This window comes from Pan troglodytes, chromosome 16 (genome assembly GCF_028858775.2).
Source record: "Pan troglodytes isolate AG18354 chromosome 16, NHGRI_mPanTro3-v2.0_pri, whole genome shotgun sequence".
Taxonomy (NCBI): Eukaryota; Metazoa; Chordata; class Mammalia; order Primates; family Hominidae; genus Pan; species Pan troglodytes.
In genome coordinates this window covers 8,838,716-8,859,249 of record NC_072414.2, presented here as the reverse complement: position 1 = coordinate 8,859,249, position 20,534 = coordinate 8,838,716, and the positions used below count along the sequence as shown (strand labels likewise).

Genomic DNA, 20,534 nt, shown 5'->3' with positions numbered 1-20,534 from the left:
TCTGTTCCGGTGAGGTGCAAGAACACAGTCTTCCACTCGCTTCTGGGATTCTAGTGGATGTCAATATGGTCTTGCTGCAAACCGTTTCAAGCGGGTCTCCAAAAAGCCATCAATGTCATGTCAACACCTGACATGACAGCAAGAAGACACAGGTCATGGCTCTAGCATCACCGGTTTTCAGATGGTTCTCATGGCAGCACAGGTGTCTGAGGATGGCCTCAGCATGAGGACCTGCCTTCGTCCAGGGCCTGATGCTATAATAATCATGGCCATCAACCCAATGCCCGTTGTTAATTCCAAAATGACTAGGTGTTTCAGTAAAACTAAGAACAGAAATGAATACTTCAGAATACAGTAGACCCCCTGTATCTGTTAATTCTCATCTGTGGAGTCAAACCAAGCTCAGATGGAAAATATTTGAAAAAAGAAAAAAAAAGATGGTTATGTCTGTACCAAACAGGTACATTTTTTTCCTGTAATTATTCCCTAAACAATACAGTATAGCAACTATTTACATGGCATTTACATTTTATTAGGAATTATGAGAATAGAGATGATTTAATGCATACGAGAGGATATGTGTAGGATATATGCAAACACTACATCATTTTATATCAAGGACTTGAGCATCTGTGGGTTTTAGTATGCTCAAGGGGTCCTGGAACCAATCCTTCAAGGATATGGAGGGAAAACTGTACATACCCAGTACCTGTTAACTTTGCTTGCTGGCTCCTATCATTATGTAAAGGATACTTCCATATCCTACAGTGTATTCACATAGTGTATTCATATAGAAATCCCTTGCTCTTGTGAAATTCAGACATGCCAGTACATTCGATTTCTTTAAGCTGTTGGGTAATGATTGTGTTTGTTTTAATTCCTCTAATATCTGCTCCTGGTAAATGTAAACAGATGTTTCTAATTATTCCCTTTCAGTGATGATGCACACATATCAGGCAGGCAGATGGAAGATTTAGGTTTCACAAAAAGAAGGTGAAATGTCTATGATGCCAACAAGAGTTGTGAATGGATGATTTTCATTGTAAAAATCGCCATATTTTGGTTTGAAAGTCAGTAAATAAACAAGAACTATTAAATTACTCAAAACGGAGAGCATTGTTTTAATAAAGCAGGGCACTCCCTCAGCTACAAGCTGTAGTCCTGTTAAACTTTAGCATAACATCTCACACTATTCATATTCAAATGAGCTCGAGGGAGTTATGACAGAGGTATGGACCAGCCAAGCCAACTTGAGGCCACTGAATGCAAACTTTCCAGTAGCATTCAGATGGTGATTTAAAGTATCAAAACGTTGGCCGGGCGCGGTGGCTCATGCCTGTAATACCAGCACTTTGGGAGGCCGAGGCAGGCAGATCACGAGGTCAGGAGATTGAGACCATGGTGGCTAACACAGTGAAACCCCATCTATACTAAAAATACAAAAAATTAGCTGGGTGTGGTGGCGGGCGTCTATAGTCCCAGCTTCTAGGGAGGCTGAGGCAGGAGAATGGCGTGAACCCGGGAGGTGGAGCTTGCAGTGAGCCGAGATCACGCCACTGCACTCCAGCCTGGGCGACAGAGCGAGACTCCGTCTCAAAAAAAAAAAGTAGCAAAAGGTCTCTATTCACCATGGCACTGGTTAAAGCATCAACTATCAAGTTAATTGTACCTTTTCCTGATTTTGTGAGTAAGGTTGGATATTAAAATATAGGTTTTCCATATGTGAGAGTTGCCTCAAGTTGGATAGCAGCTAGACGATTTTTACTGTGAGACCAATAATTCAAAGTGTCCTTTATGTTTCTCATTCCTTTGCAGGCACTGCACAGCCAGGATTCAGCCACCGCGGAGATGATTACACAGCTTAGAGATACACTGTCCAAACCTCCCATGAGTTTGGAATTGTGCATGCCAGATTCAGTTGTAACATAACCAGAGATGTCAATTCATTAGCTGCTGTGTTAATCAGAATTAGGGTTTATAATTTATAACCGGCAATATAATTAACAGATGGTAATTTAATCAGTCATGATTCACTTGCTTTACGTTCACCTTTAAAACTGTGAAACTGATGTCACTTAAAATGTATAGGATGTGATGTCACAAAAGCTGCAATCCTTTTGACTGTCTCCTGCTATGCCCTGGCTCAAAATCCAACACCCTCTTCTAACCTTGTCCAGGAGCAAGGTTAAACAGAACAGTATGAGGAGTGGCGAACATCTATGAAGATCCGTAGACTCCCATCTCAGCCTCTATAGCACTACAGCCCATTATCAAATATACCTTTATGAATGACAGCCTGCAATGATCAGATCGCCTTCTGACGCAGGACATGAGGCGGAGAAATAACACCTAGAACTTGCTCGCTGCATGCTACGACTTCCCAGAACTGGAGCCACGTTGGGAGACTCTGCAGAGAAGGCTTGCTTCAGCCAGCTGGCATTTCCCCCTCACCTCTCTGGGATGCCTTCCCTCTGGCACTGGCCAGAGGAAGGCAAGACACTGAAGGGAGAGGAAAGTGAATTGACTGGCATAGCTGAGGTTCAAAACTGACACTAAAGGAGAAGGGTGCTGAAGTGCAGGAGCCAGCATTCCTATGGAATACAAACTCTTGGTTAGAATGAAGGTTTCCAGCATTCTATTTTTGCCCCTCAACTGTCCTTGATTGAAGCCTTTGGACCTGACAGGTAGATCACATCTGCCTCTGGTCATTTCCATCAGCACTGCCTGTGGGCCACACTTACCATGCCGACACTACTCTACCAGTTCATGGCTGGGCCATGGCCAGATGCCCCTTGGCTTCCCTGGCTGTGATGGAGGACAGCTGACAGCAAGACCCATACTGATGTCCTGCACTAATGAAGTGGCATCAGGAATAAAGAACAGGGAAAATAGACAGCTGACCCTTGAACAACACAGGTTTGAACTGTAGGGGCCCACTTATACACAGATTGTTTTACTTTTTCTTCTCTTTCTTTTTTTTTTTTTTTAGAGACAAGGTCTCACTGTGTCACCCAAGCTAGAGTGCAGTGACTCGATCATAGCTCACTGAAGCCTTAAACTCCTGGGTTCAAGCAATCCTCCCAACTCAGCCTCTCAAGTAGCTGGGACTACAGGCCCTCACCTCTGTGCCCAGTTAATTTGTTAAAGAATTTTTTGCGAGACAGGGTCTCATCATGTTGCCCAGGCCAGTCTTGAACTCCCAGCCGCAAGCAATCCTTCTGCCTCGGTCTCCCAAAGCACTGGCATAACAGGCATAAGCCACCAAGCCTTCCCCCCAGATTTTTTTCAATAAATATAGTTGGACCTCCATATCCACCGGTTCTGAATCTGCAGCCAAATGTGAGTCAAAAATAGAGGATCAACTTTTCGTGTATGGTATACCTGGGTTCCACAGGACTGACTATGGGACTTGAATATGTGTGGATTTTGGTGTACTTGGAGGTATGGGGGTGGTCCTGGAACCAATCCCCTGAATATACTGAGGGGCAACTGTGTATATATATGTATACATACATTTTCAATTCCAAACTCCTGGAAAGGAAAAAATGAATCTATAAGCCACGTTAGTTCCACAGTGGCTGAATCCTAGCTGTGCAGTTCCTGCATAGCCTGCAAAGAAATGAGAAACATGAAGGACACTTTGAATTACTGTTCTCATTTTAAAAATGGTCTAAGTGCTATCCTACACATAATCCCCCCTCCTCTCTACCTGCATATATAAGCATATATGTAAGTGTACCCCCCCGCACACACACACCAAAGCAGCAATAGATAGCTGCACTGATACACAATTTTTAAATATTGTGAGTTATTTGCAAGAAAGATTATCACTCAACAGATGAACGTTTATTAAATAAATTCATTTATTTATGAACTCAGTTATTGTGTTTATCCATTCATCATTTTCTATTAATTTATTCATTACATTTGCCTCACCAAGTTTATAAAAGAAATATGTCATGGACTCAGTCCACAGCTTTGGGGTTGATTTCGCTACTACACCGGTATCGCCAGTCTCTCAGTCCCTCGGGGCTTCCCTGCTACTCTCCTCACATGGCCCTCCTCTGTTTTCACCATCTCACAAGTCTTTCCCGTCTGTCCCATCTCACCAAAGAACCCTCAGCTGACACTCTGCACTCTGTCAGTTGCTCATCTAACATAAGAAGGTTATCCTTAATGGCCAGCAAGATCCTGTCCCTGCGAAGATTATATGTTTCTCCACAACACCACAGGCCCTATATAACGGTTCACCGAGGAGCTGTTCTCCCCTGGTCTCATGCACTGCCCTGTGACCCCATCCTGGGGGCCAGGTGCCTGACTGCAGTCATGGTGGAACACAGCCTCAGAATGATGGGATGCCAGAAAGCAGAAGAGCAAGCCATGCAAAGAGACGAGGAGCCGTCAGAGATGGCACAGCCCATTTTGAGCACATCCACCAGGCAACCTTAAACCCTCAAGATCAGAGTCACTCCATACAGCAAACTCCGAAAACAACAGCTAAGGGTACCAGCCAAAGGGTAGTTTTCAACTTCAGGCAGGAGCAATGTTCATGTTGTGGTGTCTTCAGTCTCCCTCCCATGACACAGAGGTCAACGCTCCTATCATCAGCATTCTCTTTGAACAAGGAGAACGTAATAGAACCAACATGCACCCCAGCTTTCATGACACTGTGTGTGTGTGTGCACGCGTGCGTGTGTGTGGGGGTTCACCCTACTGGTTCTGACACACAGGAAGTCCCCGGGTGACCTCAGTCTGACCTCTGAAGTGCAAACTTTCCTCCTCTTCTGTTACTTTTTCATTTATTCATCCAACAAACACTACTGGTGACCCACCACCTGCCGTCATAGGGGAGACAATAAGACACTGTCAGGATCTTGCTCATAGGCTAGCAAAGACCAAAACTGCGGATCCTTCCCTTTTCCATTCACTCAACAAGTACTTGTTTAGCACTTCCTATGTTGCAGACACTGTCTGCCTTAGTGGGGCTTCGTGGAATTCAGTGAGAGAGGCAGACACTGACAAACATCCACAGAAATATTACACCATGAGAAGTGACAGGGAGTTGGGCAGCGATGACTGAGGGTACCCAGGGCAGGAGGTGAGGGAAGGAATTCCAGGCTGAGGGGCCTACCAGCGGTTGCAGGGATGGACATTCAGACCAGAAGCAGAGGGCAGGATTAGTCACTCCAAGATTAGAGGCTCTGGTACAGATTTTTGGTTTTATTTGGAAAGCCTTGAGAAGATACTGCACATTTTTGGGTTTGCACTAAAAATCTCAGTCTTCCTGCTACATGGAAAACAGTCTTCTCTACAAATTCATATGTTGGGGTTCTGAGCCCTGGTATCTCAAGAATGTGACCTTATTTGGAGATGAAGTGTTCACAGAGATGATTAAATTAAAATGAGGTTGCTAGGGTGAGCCCTTATCCCACATGACTGATGTCCTGATACAAAGAGGAGATTTGGAGACAGACACGCACACAGAGAGAAGGCCTCGTGAAGGAGGAGGCAGAGATCAGGGTGATGTTTGTACAAGCCAAGCAATGCCAAAGATGGCCAGCCACCACCACAAGGAGGGGACAGGACTGGGGCAGATTCTCCTCCAGGTCCTCAGAAGGAGCCAACCCTGCTGGCACCTTGATCTGGGGCTTCCAGCCTCCGGAACTGTGAGAGAATGAACTTCTGTTGTTGAAGACCACGGTCTGTGGTACATTGCCATGGCAGCCCTAGCAGATGGATACACTGCTGCAGCCCATGAGGAGTGGTGACAGTGACAGTCAGACATGGCTGTGTTGGGGAGAAATTTAAGCTGCCAAACAACAGGGCCTTCCTGATGATTTGTCCATAGCCCGAGGAGCAGAAGCAAGTCCAAGGTGGGTCCACATGAGAACAGTTCCACTCAGGGACACATCAGCATGTGATGGAGACTCACAGAAAACTTGATAGGTTTGTAGTAAAATTTTGAAATGAGCTTAAACGAGAAAATGAAAAACACTTCCAATGTCTCCAATACAAAGCTACACTTAGTGGCTCGTTCCTGTAATTTCAACACTTTTTGTAAGAGGCTAAGAAGGAAGGATTGCTTGAGGCATCTGAGACCAGCCTGGGAAACAGAGTGAGACCCCCTGTCTACAAAAATGTGTAACGTGAGCCAGGCCTGGTGGTGTGCGCCTGTAGTCCCAGCGATCTAGAGGCTGAGGCGGGAAGGGTGCTTGAGCCCAGGAATTCCAGGTCACACTGAGCTATGATTGCACGATGCACTACAGCCTAGGCGACGGAGTGAGACCATGTCTCCCCCTCCAAGAAAAAAAAAAGCCACTTGTTCCTGCTCTGGTGAACTCTTTTGGTCATTTTCTGTGTGACAGTGACAGTACATATCTGGATGTGTGTATCCAAAGATAGTGACTTGTTAACAGAAATGGAACTATTTTTACATGCCTCATATTAAGAATATAGCCTTTCGAGGTAGGAGTCGACTCCTGTGAGGTACGGTGATGGGTGCAGATGCAATGTGGCTCTCGATAGCACCTTATGGACAGTTGTGTCCCCAAAGGAGGGATAAGAATAGCTACTCAAGTCCTAAAGAGCAACCCTAATTCAAGCCGTTGGCACACAGGCATTAGACAGAAAGCTGGAAGTTTAAATGGTGGAGTCCAACTTGTCTGGACCAGCTTAATGGTTCTACTCCTGGTAACATTTTTGTCCGTGGATGGCTTGCTTGGGTGCAGATGTTTGGAGACCTTTTAAAGGACTCAGAATTCATGCTTGAAGAAATGCAGGCAGACCTGTTATCCTAAACTAGGGTTTTTAATGACCACAGCAAGCAAGCATGCAGCTTACTGCTTGAAAGGGTCTTGCCTCACCCAAGCTGGAGTGCAGTGGCCTTTGAAGCTTACTACAGCCTCAAACTTCTGGGCTCAAGTGATCCTCAGCCTCCCAATGGTCTTTGTAGACCGCCTGATGGAGTCTCGTGGCACAAGAAGATTAAAACAATGTCTCCAATTTTAATAAATTTTTGCAATCCAAAAAAAAAAGAATATATGAAAAATCATTTTCCACATTTCAGTAATATTTTACCAAATAATGGGACCTATTTTTTAACAACTTTAATGAGATATAATTTACACACCAAAAATTTCAGTTGTTTTTAAGGGTACAATCGAATCATTTATTTTAGTAAATTGACAGTCGTGCATCCATGACTGCAGTCTAATTTTAGAACATATCCCTCACCCCAGAAATGAACCCAGTGCCCATTTGCAGTGACTCTCCCTTCACACTCCGTCACCCCAAGCAACCCTTAAGCCACTTTCTGGCTCTATGGATTTGCCTATTCTGGACATTTCAGACAAACGGAATCATATACTACGTGGTATTTGGTGCCTGGCTTCTTTCACTTAGCATCATACTTTTGAGGTACATCTATATGGTAGCATGTATCAGTGTTTCATTTCTTTTTATTGCCAAACATGATTAAATAGTATGAATAAACTAACTGGTTCACGCATTTACCAGTTAGTGAGCATGTAGGTTATTTCCACTTTTGGGAAATTGTGAATAGTGCTGCTAAACTCATCCATGTATGAGTCTTTGTGTGGGATAGTGTTCTCATTCTGCTTGGGTATATATCCAGAAGTGGAATTTCTGGGTCATATGGTAAATAACATAAGAAACCGCCAAAATGTTTTTCCAAAGTAGCTGCATTATTTCACCCCAGCAACATATGAAGTTTCTAATTTCTACACATTCTCATCAACACTTATTATTTTCTGTTTTTTAAAATTATGGCCATCCTAGCTGGAATTAAGTGGTATCTCATTGTGGTTCTAATTTGCATTTCCCTAGCGACTAATGATGTTAACTGTCTTTTCCCTATCAGCCATTCATATAACTTCTTTTTTGTTTGTTCGTTTTTGAGATGGAGTCTCGCTCTGTCGCCCAGGCTGGAGTGCAGTGGTGCGATCTCGGCTCACTGCAAGGTCCGCCTCCCGGGTTCATGCCATTCTCCTGCCTCAGCCTCCCCAGTAGCTGGGACTACAGGCACCTGCCACCATGCCTGGCTAATTTTTTGTATTTTTAGTATAGACGGGGTTTCACCTTGTTAGCCAGGATGGTCTCGATCTCTTGACCTCGTGATCCACCCACCTCAGCCTCTCAAAGTGCTGGCATTACAGGCATGAGCCACCGCACCCAGCCTCATATAAATTCTTTGGAGAAATATCTATTCAGATTCTTTGCCCACATATGTTAAAATTTGTTTTTCTTATTGTTAAGTTGTGAGAGTTATTTACATAGTCTGAATACATGTTCCTTGTCAGTTATATGCTTTGCAAATATTTTATTCCTGGCTGTGAATTGTTTTTCAGTCTCTTAACAGTATTTCAAAGAGCTGAAGTTTTAAATTTTGATGAAGTCCAAATTATCAATGTTTCCTTTCATCACTTGGGCTTTTGAAGTCATGTCTAAGAAATCTTTGCTGAGCCCAAGATCAGGAAGATTTAGTACTAAGGATTTTTTCTGTAAATGTTTCATGGTTTCAGATCTTACATTCAGGTGGAGGATGCATTTTGAGTTTGTTTCTGTGTGCAGATCATTGGTCTGTAAATTTGCTTGTCATAGAAAGGAGACAGTGCACTCAGGCCTGGTAAAGAGAGAGCAGGTGCCAAGGCCAGGCATTCTACAGAACGGGGTACAATTTGAATTTTTTTTCAATTTGAAAAAAGACCGTTTGGAATGCAGTCTGTAGACTCAACAGAAGTGGCAGACGTTCTCAAGAGATGAAACCAAAGCCAGGCCACAGCAGGACCTGTGGGACTGTTAGAAAAGGCAGGATAAGGCAAGATCCCAAAGCGGGGCTGCCTGGCCAGCACTAGGGACAATTTGAAGGATCCAGGGGCACAGCTGCCTCCCCCACTGTTAGTCAAGGAGGAAAAGCAGTGGCCCACAGCCTTCTCAAAACAGAGACAACTAACGGGTTACCCTGGTTAGCAAGTGGACAGAAGAGAAGGGGAAAAACTTATTTTTTTAATCCAATTGTGGTAAAACACATCTAACAAGATTTACCAGACTAACCATCTGTAAGTGTTCAGTTCAGCAGCATTAAGTACATTCCCATTGTTGTGTTACCGTCATGACCATCCATCTGCAGAACTCTCCATCACCCCAACTGGAACTCTGTGCCCATTAAACACCAACTCCCCTGCCCCTAGCCCCAGCCCCTGGCCACCTCCATTCTCCTTTCTGTCTCTGAATTTACTGCTCTGGGGACCTCATATGAGTGGAGTCACATAGCGTTTGTCCTTTGTGACTGCTTTTTTCACTTAGCATAATATCCTTAAGGTTCATCCATGTGGAAACATGTCTCAGACTTTTCTTCCTTTTCAAGGCTCAACAATAATTTATTGTAAGAATGTTCTGTTTGCACAGAGTAATTTGGAGGTGCCTGTGGGGCAAACTAGGGAGAAGCAATCACTGTGCATGTGGAAGAGAAGCGCTAAAGCTCTAAATTTAAAATAAGTGGAGGTTTTGGCATGGATGAACTAACCATGGAGAGGGTGTACAGTGAGAACCTTATGATCCCGAAGAAAGGGGCAGAGAAAGGGCCATCAGTTAAAAATACTGAGGAGGAACAGTGAGGGAGCGGCAGGAGAACCAGGCAGTGGGAATCCCAGGTAGCCAAGAATAATGTGGCAAAAAATTTGAGACAAGGCATACAGAACAGGCCAAGGTCTTGGGGACCCAGGAGGTCACAGGAGAGAAACAGTGTCTGTAAAACCACAGACAGAAGCCCAAGGATGCGTCAGCAGGGCGAGGCAGGAGACAGAATCACTAGTGTGGAGACCATGGTTCCTCTCTGATGGGGAAGGAAAGAACTGACAGCGGCTGGGATTTTGAGCAGCAGGTGGGCAGACAGAAGTGGGTGCCTTCAGAATGTGGATGACTGGTGGGGTTCCAGGGAGGGGCTGGAGCTTGTGGGGTGCCTGCAGAGTGGGTGGCAGGAGGAGCTGAGTCATGGAGGAGGTAAGCAGAGATGCAGATGTGGAAACAGCAAAGAGCTAAGAGATGAGAAGATACAAAGGGTCTGGGCGAGCAGGGAGGCAGCAGAACCATCTACTTCTCTCGCGCTGTTTTCTTGGTGGATCCAGAAGCTGGGTCATTTGCTACGGTAAGAAGCATTGCTATGATGTGCATGTATGCATCTCTGCAAAATTCATATGCTGAAGCCTAATCACCTTGGTGATAGTCATGAAGTGGGGACTTTCAAGGTGATTAGGTCATGAGGGCTCTGCCCTCACAAAAGGGATTAGTGCCCTTGTAAAAGGGCTAGAGGGACATGAGATGCCTTCTGTCTCCTCTTCCATATAAGGACACAGCATTCCTCTCTCTCTTCTCCCTCCACTATGTGATGACCCAGAAACAAGGCAGCACCTTAAAAGCAGACCGTAGTCCTCACCAGACACTAAACCTACTGCCACCTTGCCCTTGGACTTCCTAGTCTCCAGAACTGTGAGAAATACATTTCTATTGTTAATAAATTACCTGGTCTGTGGTATTCTGTTATAGCAGCAGGAATGGACTAAGACAGGCATGACTGGAGGTAGCATAAAGAGAAAGGTCAGGTTCTTGTAACAGCCGCTACAGGGAAAGTGAGCTGATGAGGAGAAAGGAAAATGTGCTGAGCCCATAGAAGAAGGCAGGACAGAGCCAAGGCTGTGTGTGTGTGTGTGTGTGTGTGTGTGTGTGTGTGTGTGTGTGAAATTAGGACAGAGAGAGAGAGAAGATAAGTCGATAAAAGAATGGACGGATGGATGCATAGATAGATGGTAGCTATGGAGACAATAAGAAAATACACTAAATTATGGAAATATGGAATCATAGCTGTCTCTGAGGGGTGGGATCATGAGTTTTTAATTTCAGTCTTTAATAATGTTTTGTAATTTCCGAATCTCCTACAAAGGGGATATTTTATTAGTGAGATAAAACAGTCCAATTCTATGTTTAGAGATAATTGGGCACAAAACCCAAACAAAATTCTGAGCAGTTCTGAGTGTCCAACAGAGACTGAAACTGTGCATTTGTAGTGGAGCCAGCCAGCAAGTTTATGTGGCCTTGTTCAGCTACCCTCAGCAGCCCAGCAACAATGAGCTTGGAATAATCACCACGCCAAGGCTGTGCATCTCTGAAACACTCAGTTCCTGTCCAGAGCCCTGTTGCGTGCTTCATGTACGCACCCCACCACCTTCCAAGGCTCACATTATCACACCAATTCTCAGGTGAGAAAGATGAGTATTGGGTTAATGAACTCCCTTGGGATTTCACAGCAGTTCAAAAGTGGAGTCAAGTTGGCCTCACCCCAGCCCCATGCATACCCTTAGCCCCATCTGAGCAGTGAAGGACTCAGACCTGGGTAACTGGGCTGGAGTGGGTGATGCTGAGAGAGGGACTTAACCTATGAGGAGAGGTCAGGCTGAAGACCCAGTAGGGCCAAAAGAGAAGCAGATTTTCAGAGGATCCCTCTGACTTCAGAAGTAAATGGAAATAGTTTCTTTTGATAGCAACAGGAGGCAGCCAAATGCCTAGACAGATGGGGTGGGTACCCAGTGAAGCCCCACCTCCAAGCTGAAGACAATTTAAAGCCTGGAAGCCAAATTTAAGTTAAATCCTCAGACTGGATTGAGAACTTGCCTTCCTTCTGATTGATCCCCACCCTTCACCTATTTTACATGTGCCTACCCTTTCCTAATTGGTTTTCTGCACTGTTGTGCCCACCATTGAGTGGTGTCTTCACTTTAACCTATTTTGCATGTTCGCAAACCAATCAGCATGCACTTCCCATCCTGTGCCTATAAAGACCCCAGACTCAGTTGGTAGATGGGGAGATGGTTGGACTTTGAGGAGATGGACTTCAGAGAAGAGGCGATCAGACTTCAGGAAAGATGGCCTGCCCTTCCTGTCCCCTCTCCAGCTCCACTCTCTACTGAGAGCCATGTTCATCACTTAAGAAAATTATCCGGCTTCACCATCCTTCAACTGTCTGTGCGACCAACCCGACCTCATTCTTCTTGGATGCCAGACAAGGGCTAGGGACCCACTGAGTATGGGTACCCAAAAAGGCTGTTACACAGGCCCTTTGCCCTCACTGACAGAGGGCAACTGCTCTGGGCACTGCCACAAGGGACCAACTGAGCTGCTAACACACTGCCATCTGCAGACAGTGGAGCTAGGACAGCACTGGAACACGCCACCTAGGCACCACTGCAGGCCCCACACAGAGCTTGCCCCTGCTGGCGTCCAGAGGAGCTGACTGGATCCCTCACCCGCTTGTTCACACACTCCCTCCCACAAGGGGTTGAGCAGGTGGACTGAATAAACAGGGCACCCCTGTGGTGTGTCCAGCAAAGGGGCCAAGAAGAATACTGCATCAATTTAACTTCAGCCTTAGTATCATCCTTCTGCATTCAGCTACTTGCTGGTAAAAACCAGAGGGTGTGCTGACTTGTGGGAACATTCAAGTATGCTCAGAGCTATAAAAATCAGGTGTAAATATCCCTTATATCAGTGGTTTCTGACTGAGGAAAAATCCGTGGTTAGACCCCATTCCTAAATGCTAAGATAATGCTAAGAAGATCAGAAAGGGAAATAATTCTTATACATGGTTAATGCTTTCAAGTGAAAACTAAACTCTGACCTTTTTTTCTCTTGCCAAAATACATATCTAAGGCACTTGAGGAGTCACACCCTACAAACCATAACATCTCATTTTGATGGGCTTTTTTCTTAACCCGATATGATGTGCCTTGCTCTCCAACCTCACTCTGGTACAGCATCACATGGCAGACAGGAGGCCCTGAAGGAAATCAAACCATGTTATCCCAAAATATATTTCTTTGACATATTTTGAAATGGCTGCCACAGGGCTAACAGATTGGAATATCCCCCACAAAGCCACCTTTTGTGGGGAAAATTTTCATCTGTAGTGCATCTCCATTCATGCAGCCAGGTCTTCCCTTTCGAGGCCTTTCCCGGATCTAGGAGAGATTAACTGAGAGCCTGACACCTTTAAGGTCTGAGAAGAGACATTCACCATCTATTCTCTCTGAGGGCTGCCACCTATGAGCCTTCCTCTACATAACAAGAGCCTTAGCCCCACAACCCCCTTATCTTAACTCAGGCATTCCTTTCCACGGACTTCAAGTCTTTAGATAATAGCTTAACTCTCAACAAACTGTCAACTAAGAAATCTCTAAAACCCACCTATGACTTGCAAGCCCCATGGCTTCAAGATGTTCCTCCTTTCGTGGCACAACCAATGTATACCTTCCAGGTACTGACAATTTTATCTGCAATTCACATATTGAACCAAACTGTAAAACCAAACTGTAACTTAACGGCCTCAGGCGCTCTTACTCGGCACCACGGTCACTCCTATTGGCTAAGAATAAACCTCTTTAAATGTATTTTGGCAGAATTTGGTTTTCTTACAATCATGAGGCTAACATCTTACCAGGAACAAAAATGACAAATATTACCAAAGAAAAATCACATGAATTTTAACTGCATGATGCAATAGAAACAGTTGGGGCCATAATTCCATCAAAACATAAATGTGTCCTTAATAAAAATATATTAAAAATATAAATATATATGTAGAAATATAAATAGAGGCCATAAACCTTTCCTGGAAATAGTCAACAGCAAGTTGAGTATTAGCCTAGATGAAACCCTTAATCCTTTCCAATTTATGGCTTCAAAAGCCACGGGAAGATTTGCAGTTTCCTAGACCACTGAGTTGTACCCTAAAAGGAGGGTAAATCTATATTTTTGTACTGCAACAATGAAAATGTTTTTTCACGCTGATTTATTCTATCTCCAGCATACAGGAAATTGAAAATGAATGATGTGGGGCAGGAAAGGGAGAGTCTGACAGCCTAAAGTTTAAGTCCTGCTTTCCTCCTCTTTAAAATAAGAATAACACGAGTACACACCTTAGTGGATTGTTTTGAGTACCAAGTAAAACTGAAACGGCCTTTGCAAAAATTGCAACAGGGAGAAAACTTATGACAGTGAAAGAGTTCTGACCTCACCGACTCCATCTGGCTTCCAACCTCCAACCTGCCTTCTTCATTCCTGGGAGTAGGCAGAACTAACTTAGGGAGAAACTTAGTTTATAGTTTAACTTTAAAATAAGATGGATAACAGACCTTTCCCAAAACAAACCCCCTTCTTGCCTGGGGACAAGACTGCCTTTGTAAAACTAACAAATTCACCACAAGATTAGAAATTAGGGTTTAGGAGTCATGCAGAAAGAGGCCAAAAGATTCTGAACCTCCCCAATTGCTCTTAAGGATAACATCACTATTGTAAAACCTAAGATTGGTGTTCAAGGTATTTTTCAAACCCTGCATTCTAATGCATCAGGTGGCACCATCCATACCAGTAAACTGAGTCAACCAGTTCAGCAATCCCACCCAGGCACAGAAGACAGCAAGAAGAATCCACTTCAATCACCTATGATCTCATCTCCAAGCTGACCAATCAGCACTCCCCACTCTCTGGTCCCCTAACTGCCAAATTAATCCTTTAAACACTCCAGACTCTGAGTTTTCAGGGAGACTGATTTGAGTAAAGAAACTCCAGTCTCCCTTTTAGCTGGCTCTGCATGAGTTAAACTCTTTCTCTATTGCAATTCCTCTATCTTGATATATTGGCTGTATCTGGGCAGCAGGCAAAATGAACCCATTGGGTGGTTACAGTTAGGTCAGATCTTTTTCACCGTCATAATTTTCTTACTGTCATAATTTTTGCAAAGGCAGTTTCAGAACTATGCATGTAAAGTTCTCCATACATCAAATAAATGTTGGCCTAAATATTTTTTAAACAGGAAGCATGTAGAAACTGAGAAGGAATAAACTGCAGTGTTTGAATATTTAGATAAGTTCCTTTTTTCAAGGCTCATGGAAAATTTGGGAAGCAGCTTGGAAAAGTACTCAACCAGATCATGACTATAATGTTTATTCGGACTAATAAACTGCTTAAATGTTAAAACAATAAATCCCAAATGCAAAGAACACCAGGAAATAATACCATTATGAGGTCGGCAATAGCTATTTCTTGCAATCTACAGAAGATGCACTATAAATATATAAAGTTTGATGACTTCAAATTTTTTAATTTGTGGTAAATAAAGTTGTTCTTTTGTTTGTTTGTTTGTTTTTTGAGATGGAGTCCTGCTCTGTTGCCCAGGCTGGAGCACACTGGTGTGATCTCAGCTCACTGCAAGCTCCACCTCCTGAGTTCACGCCATTCTCCTGCCTCAGCCTCCTGAGTAGCTGGGACTACAGGCACCTGCCACCATGCCTGGCTAATTTTTTGTATTTTTTAGTAGAGACAGGGTTTCACCATGTTAGCCAGGATGGTCTCGATCTCCTGACCTTGTGATCTGCCTGCCTTGGTCTCCCAAAGTGCTGAGATTACAGGCGTGAGCCACCGTGCCCGGCCAATAAAGGTGCTCTTAAAAATGGGTTTGGCCAAGTGCAGTAGCTCACACCTGTAATCCCAGCACTTTGGGAGGCCGAGGCAGGAGGACTGCTTGAGGCCAGGAGTTTGTGACCATTCTGAGCAACATAGTGAGACCCCGTCTCTCCAAGAAATAAATTTAAAAAAATTAGCCAGCAGAGGTGGCACACACCTGTAGTCCCCGCTCCTGGGTAGGCTGACTTAAGAGGAGCATGTGAGACCAGGAATTCAAGGCTGCAGTGACCAGTGACCGTGCCACTGCACTCCAGCCTGGGTGACACAGTGAGACCTTGTCTCAAAAAAAGGGGAGGGAGGTTCAATTTCATTTATCTTTGTAAAATTTTTTTTGTTTGTTTTTGGTTTTGGTTTTAGTTTTGCCTTTTTTGGAGACAGGGTCTCACTTCCGTTGCCCATGCTGGAGTACAACGGCACGATCACGGCTCACTGCAGCCTTGATTTCCTGGGGTTAGCTTATCCTCCCACCTCACTCTCCCGAGTAGCTAAGACTGTCACCATGCCCTGCTTAGCAATTATTTTTAAATAAGTATATTCCTTTCTCTGATTATAAAATAATTTCTGTTTATTGTAGAATGTTTATAAAAAGTAAAGCAAACAAAACCCTCACTATCTTGAGATAAGGATTGTGAATATTTTGGTGAATTGATTTACAAGTTTGTGTTGCACATATGGGTTAACTTAATATAGTAGAGATCATGCTTATATTGAATTTTGTGCTGCATGCTTCACATTATGTAAAATTTCATGCTGAACATCTTTCCACATTCAAAATCCTTTAATAATCACTTTATTATGTGAAAATCTACTGTCTGATATATCATAATTTATTTAACCCACCTCCCTTTTAACTGTTGTAAATAACATAATGATGAACACCTCCATAGCCATAAAGGCAAGTTTCCACATTATTATTTTGTAGGATGCAGACTGGGGGTGAATGCACATTTTATGGCTATGATCACATGGAAAAACCCTCGGTTTAGGCCAGGCATGGTGGTTCACGCCTGTAATCCCAGCACTTTGGGAGGCCAAGGCAGGCGGATCACGAGGTCAGGAGATCGAGACCATCCTGGCTAACATGGTGAAACTCTGTCTCTACTAAAAATACAAAAAATTAGCCAGGCGTGGTGGCGGGCGCCTGTAGTCCAGGCTACTCGGGAGGCTGAGGCAGGAGAATGGCCTGAATCCAGGAGGTGGAGTTTGCAGTCAGCCAAGATCGTGCCACTGCACTCCAGCCTGGGCGACACAGCGAGACTCTGTCTCAAAAAAAAAAAAAACCCTCGGTTTCTGCATACCTGTGTACTTGTACCTGTTGGTGCCTGTATACCTGAATGGCCTCACAACTCAGGCACCTGCTAATCAGCTCATTAGACAGACCAAAGAGAAAGCTCATTATTGTTTTCATTTACATTTTTTGTTTCCAAGCACAAGTAATCTGCATCACTGTTTTTTTGAGGGTTGGAGTTATTCTTATCATAGCATTCTTTTTATATTATGGTTATTAAACCTCTGACTAACGTATTTTGGCAAGTTAGTTTTCCTTTCTGTTATTTGCCTTTCATCTCTTCGTTACTTTGGGATGTGCACGTTTTAACAGCCGTCAGATACAGATGCATATTTTCACAGCGGTCAGATAGAGCTTGCCTCCTCTGTCAGGCCGCGTGGTACAGGTGACAGTCCCGAGCTGAGCTTTGTCACTCTCAGCAGAACTCACCTGCCTGGGCTTCAGCCTCCGCACTTGTCAAAAAGGGAGCCAGTTGTTGTCTCTCATTTCCCTCCAGCTCCAGAAAGATAAACTGTCTAGTGACTCAGTGCAAGGCAAACTCAGTTCATCCTTCCTAAACTTCATAAATAGCAAATGTTGCCAATAAGGATTAGGTGACACATAAAATCAGAGTCTCTCAGACAACCTGAGGGGCATGATTTGTTTGCTGCAAACTTACGATTTTTCCTTAAGTACCTTACACATGGCTAACATTTGTTCATTTTACTTTGCCTATCCTAGAACAGGAGTCTTCAATCCCTGGGCTGTGGTCTGGGACCAGTCCGTGGCCTGTTAGGAACTGGGCCACACAGCAGCAGGAGAGGGGCAGGTGAGCGAACCTGATTGCCTGAGCTTGGCCTCCTGTCAGATCAGTGGCAGCATTAGATTCTCATAGGAGCACAAATCCTATTGTGAATTGCACATGTGAGGGATCTAGGTTGCACACTCCTTATGAGAGTCGAATGCCTGATGATCTGAGGTGGAATAGTTTCATCCCAAAACCATACCCCTCCCCCAACCGCCCATCTGCGGAAAAAATTGTCTTCCACGAAACAGATGCCTGGTGCCAAAAAGGTTGGGGACCCTGTCCTAAAACGCAGGATTAAAATAAAAAATTCTTGTCTGAGTTTTGAGATCCTTATTGATCTAAGTCCCAGGAAATGATGTTTCAAATAGAGACTGAAACAGCAATAATGATGCTTTACCTAGTAGCTCCATCTGTCTCAGAGTGAAAAGTAGCACCCTTCCTTTCTGTATTAGGAAGAAGGGAACACAATTCACTATTTCGGGAACTTACGGTCTTTATTATGTTCTTAACCTTTTTCACTGTGGTCTCTGGGAACCAATTCTCTCTCCATTCATCTTAACTCACACCAGAAGTGACCAGTTTCTTATGAGCAGGAGATGACCTTAAGACCCGCAGCATGGACTTCATTTGGGGTTGGCCCTTTGTCGCCTGAGGAGAGGCTTATCTTCTTTAGTGCTTTATTTAATGGAATATTCTTCACCTTTGAGCTGTTAGTAGCAAATGGTGAGTGGCTTCTCTTCACCAGTTTTCAGACTATTTCAGAGAAAACTGGTGATCAATGGTTGATAATTCTCTGACTTGAATCCTAATTGCCAAATGCAATCCAAAGTTATTCCGACAATGAAACATTAACACATTAATACTCACTTGCCCTAGTTTAGTAACAGAGACCTGTACGGTCTAAATCTATGGATGGATGTTAGGTGACAAGCTAGCCACCCAATATGCTCAAGTGTAGGTAAAACTGTATTTATTTTCTAAACACAGTGAGCTGAAGACCAGAAAAGGGAAAGCATGGTATGTCTCAGACACTGTGTTAGGTGCTTTATATATGTGGCCTTGTTGAATTCTCACAGCAAACATGAGAAGCAGAAGTATCATCTCCAGTTCATAGGTAACTGAATTTCAAAGGGTTTTATTCACTTAATGAAACCACCTTTGCAAAAATTATGACAGAAAAGTCTGACCTAGGAAAATTATGACAGTGAAAGAAATCTGACCTAACTGACTCCATTTTGTTTCTAAGCTCTAAGTTGCCCTTGGTTCATTCTTGGGCCCAGCCTAACTAACTTTGGGAGGAATTCAGCTTATAGTTCAACTTTAAAACAAAGAAGATAACAGCCCCTCCCCAAAACAAACCCCGTCCTTACTTGGAGACCAGACTGCCTTCGTTAAACTAACAAAGTAGCCACAAGATTAGAATTTACGGCTAGGGAGTCATGCAGCCAGAGGCCACAAGGTTCCAAACTTGGCCAATTGCTCCTACAGATAACTAGTACCACTGTAACACCTAAAACTGATGTTTATGGTATTTTTCAGACTGTGCATTGTGATGGACCAGCTGGTGCCACCCAGACCAGTAAACGGGTTCAACTATTTATGTGATCCCACTCAGGAATGAAAAACAAGAAGACAGTTTTGGTCCCTATGATTTCATCCCTGACTTGACCAGTCAGCATTCCCCAGCCCCTTGCCCACCAAACTATCTCTAAAAAAACCCCAGCCTTCTAATTTTTTAATTGTGGGGGGAGGCTGAGTTGAGGAAATAATAAAACTCCTGTCTCCTGTCTAGCAGGCTCTGTGTGCATTAAATTCTTTCTCTACTGCAATTCCTGTATCTCAATAAATCAGCTCTATCTAGGCAGCAGTCAAGAACTCGACGGGCACTTACATTGTTATGGCCCTAATATGTACATACTCCAGCCCATACACATCTGTCTGATTCCAAAGAATGACTCTGACTATGCAGATAGTCATAGTTCTCATAATCAACTGGATATCTGGAGGATCCCAGTGCTGCCACACATTCATCTGCATGTACATTTTCCCTTCTGATGGTCAGGCCTTCTGTTAGCTGCTGCTGCCTGAAGTGTACATTTTAAAGGGATTCCTCCATCATTCCTGCCAATACTGCCATATTATTTGCACGAGGTTCTCTGTCCAGCATTTGGAGGCTTTGTGTAGGTACTCACACATCTGTGACGTAATGCTGATTTCCTCACCCATAGTAATTGATATTTGAATGGAAATTGGCCATTTTGATTGCAAACATTCTGGAACTGCTATGTTGCCAATTGAAACGGAACACTCAAAACCATTATTCAACAACAAAGGAAGTCACAGGATACCCATTTGGATGATAGGTCATAGGTGAGAATCACTACACTAAAATAAATTGATCAAATTGTTCCTACAAGCAATTCCATTTCAGTCCCTGGAATTTGTTTTCACTTTCCTATTCAGCCACATGAATACAGAGGCTGCATCCACTCTATTTTGCTCTTGAGACCAAGGGGTAAAGACGGTGCCTTCAGATGCCTGTGATGGCTCAGGAAGGGGCCTGGGAGGTTGTTGGAGGCAGCCATGGAACCACTGTCAATGGTACAAGTCATGCACTATTCTTTAGCTTGTTGAAGTTTCATTTTCTGTTTGAAAAATGAAACCAATAATTTATCTAAAACAAGTTAAGGCTGGGCGCAGTGGCTCATGCCTGTAATTCCAGCACTTTGGGAGGCTGAGGCAGGTGGATCACTTGAGGTCAGGAGTTCAAGAACAGCCTTGCCAAGGTGGTGAAACTCCATCTCTATTAAAATACAAAAATTAGCCAGGCGTGGTGGGGAGCGCCTTTAATCCCAGCTACTTGGGAGGCTGAGGCAGGAGAATCGCTTAAACCCAGGAGGTGGAGGTTGCAATGAGCCAAGATCGTGC

The 20,534-nt window shown here is 43.9% G+C and overlaps 1 protein-coding gene and 1 long non-coding RNA gene across 8 annotated transcripts in view; both read right to left on the bottom strand.

Annotated features, from left to right (window-relative positions):
- The window catches only part of GABRB3 (gamma-aminobutyric acid type A receptor subunit beta3), a 228,800-nt gene that overhangs the window by 94,228 nt on the left and 114,038 nt on the right, over positions 1-20,534 (bottom strand). For 2 of the 7 annotated variants that reach the window (XM_063794057.1, XM_063794056.1), the window contains exon 2: positions 3,514-3,609. The exons of 3 other annotated variants lie outside the window; for them this stretch is intronic. The gene's annotated coding sequence lies outside the window, so the exon portion shown is untranslated. Of the gene's footprint in view, positions 1-3,513; positions 3,610-19,798; positions 20,269-20,534 lie in introns of those variants that run through there. 2 more of the 7 variants (XM_063794055.1, XM_016927795.3) reach the window with 2 other exon arrangements.
- LOC107968557 (uncharacterized) lies at positions 18,082-19,792 on the bottom strand. Its single transcript, XR_001709827.1, has 2 exons — positions 19,498-19,792; positions 18,082-18,411 (listed from the first exon to the last, which is right to left on the bottom strand). It is a non-coding gene; the product is annotated as an uncharacterized LOC107968557 (long non-coding RNA).